Here is a 2,681-nt window from a genome sequence, read left to right as displayed (position 1 = left end):
GGATAAAACCACCTTCACTTGTCCTTGGGGCACTTTTTCCTATAGGGTCCTTCCTTTTGGCCTATGCAATGCTCCTGCCACTTTCCAGAGAGCAGTCCTGAGTATCTTTTCCGAGTTAGTCCATGATGCGGTAGAAATTTATATGGATGATTTTACACCTTATGGATGTGATTTCCAAGAGGCTCTATCCAACCAAGGTAAAGTACTGCACAAATGCATTGAAATGAACCCATCTCTCAGTCCTAAAAAATGTGAATTCTTGATGACTACAGGGACCGTGTCGGGTCATTCAATATCTTAGCAAGGACTGCAGGTGGACCCAAACAAAATAGCTATCATCCAAAGGGTTCCACCTCCTCAAAAGCAGAGAGATGTTAGAAGTTTCCTAGGGTTAGATGGATACTACCGAAGGTTCATAAAGGACTTCAGCAAGTTGGCCTCTCCTTTATTTGGGTTTTTGGCCAAAGACTCTGAGTTTATATGGTCAAAAAGTTGTTAAGAGGCCTTGGACATCCTAAAGAACAAGTTAACCACTGCACCGATTCTCTGAGGCCAAAATTGGGCCCTTCCTTTTCATATTCATGTTGATGCCTCACACAAAGCCATAGGAGCAGCCCTAGGTTAGATAGATGAAAAATTGCCTTATGCCATTTACTTTATTAGTAAGAATCTGTCAAAGGCTGAACTGAACTACATAGTGACCGAAAAGGAGCTCCTGGATGTTGTGCATTCATTGAACAAATTTAGGCATTATATTACAGGCTATCAAACATTTGTCCATACTGACCATGCTGCAATCAAATATTTAATGAATAAACCGATGTGAATGCTCGTATTATAAGATGGTTACTTTTATTACAACAGTTTGATCTAACTATTGTTGATAATCCTGGCAAGGAAAATGTTGTTGCAGACTTTTTGTCCAGATTAACTTTGCCTACAAGTGAGGAGGGAATGGTTGATGACCAGTTACCGGATGAACACTTGTTCGCCATTTCAGTTCTCTCTCCATGATTTGCTGACATAGAAAAATATTTGGTATCTACACAGTTCCCACCGAACTTGTCCTCCAAAGAGAAAAGCAAGATTATAAGGAAAAGCATCCCCTTCACTTGGATTGGGGGCAATCTCTTCAAACTTAGCCCAGATCAAATCCCGAGAAGGTGTGTCATGGAGGAGGAAGTCTTTGACATCCTTCTGACCTGTCATGACGGGCCTTGTGGAGGTCACTTTGTAGCAAAGAGGACAACATTCAAAGTGTTACAAGCAGGCTATTATTGGCCCACTCTTCATTAGGATGTGAAAAGATATACTAGTCAGTGTGCTCGGTACCAAAGGATGGGAAAGCCTACTCTAAGGGATGAAATGCCTCTGCAGCCTCAAGTGACTTTCGAGCCATTTGACAAGTGGGGCATGGACTTCATTGGACCTATTGAGCCTCCTTCCAAGCAAAAACAATACATCATTGTGTGCACTGACTATCTAACTAAGTGGGCTGAAACTAAGGCAATTAAGGTAGCAACAGAGGAGAAGGTAGCTGAGTTCTTAAGGGAGAATGTATTTTACAAATTTGGGTACCCTAGAGAGCTGGTCACTGATCAAGGCAGCTAGTTTAGCTCCAACATGATTGAAGACTTGCTTAGCCAGCACAAGATCAAGCATAGAACCTCCACTCCATATCACCCACAAGCTAATGGGCAAGTGGAGGTGACCAACTTAGCACTGGAGGGCATCTTGACCAAAGTGGTTAACAACAGCAAGAAAGATTGGGTAGATAGACTAGTTGAGGCCACCTGGGCCTATAATACCACCTAGAAGACCACCACTGGATTCACACCCTATGAGCTGGTCTATGGGAAAAAGGCCCTGTTGTCCATTGAGTTTGAGTATAACACATTAAGGATGGAAGCCCAACTAGATCTAGATCTCAGTAGTGCACAAAAAGAGAGATTGCTCCAGTTGAATGGTTTAGATGAGTTCATAATGTAGGCCCTCCTACACACAGAGGTAACCCAACTTCAGAGGAAGATCTAGCATGAATAACATCAAGGATAAGCAATTTTAAGAAGGTGATTGGGCTTTGTTATATGATTCCAGATATAAATATTTTAAGGGAAAGTTAAGGACAAGATGGCTAGGGCCTTATGTTATAGAAAGATGTCATGATAATGGTTCAATGTAGATCAGAACCATAGATGCAGAGGCCATTCCTTTACTTGTTAATGGGCACATATTGAAAGTTTACAAAAGACCATTGTCAAAGCAAGAGTTCATTGATGGTATCAATAAAACAATGATGGTAATGGAGGAAGTCTAAGCTCTCGCCTCATCAAGTCACTGAGAATAAAAAAATAAGGAGACTCAGGTGAAAACCTCCATGAGGCGCCTGAGTCCCACTATTGGATTGAAAACCTCTTGGGGCGACCCAATGGTGTCGGAAAAAAGAGAAAAAATAATAATAAAAAAAAAAAAAAAAAATAAAAAAAGAGAAAATGAAAAGATCTCTGGGTGAAAACCTCTCTTGGGGCGCCCAGGGCAAACAACTAGGATGAAAACCTCTTAGAGGCAGATTAGTTATTTAAAAAAAAAATCATGAAAATTTATATTTGTAGGTCAGCAAGGAGGACGATCAGAGAACATAGGAGAATAAAAAAGGAACCTGTTCCACTCCCATGTTTATT

This window comes from Pinus tabuliformis, chromosome 6 (genome assembly GCF_031772625.1).
Source record: "Pinus tabuliformis cultivar Carrire ecotype Pingquan chromosome 6, CPIR1, whole genome shotgun sequence".
Classification (NCBI taxonomy): Eukaryota; Viridiplantae; Streptophyta; class Pinopsida; order Pinales; family Pinaceae; genus Pinus; species Pinus tabuliformis.
This window is presented reverse-complemented; position numbering follows the sequence as displayed.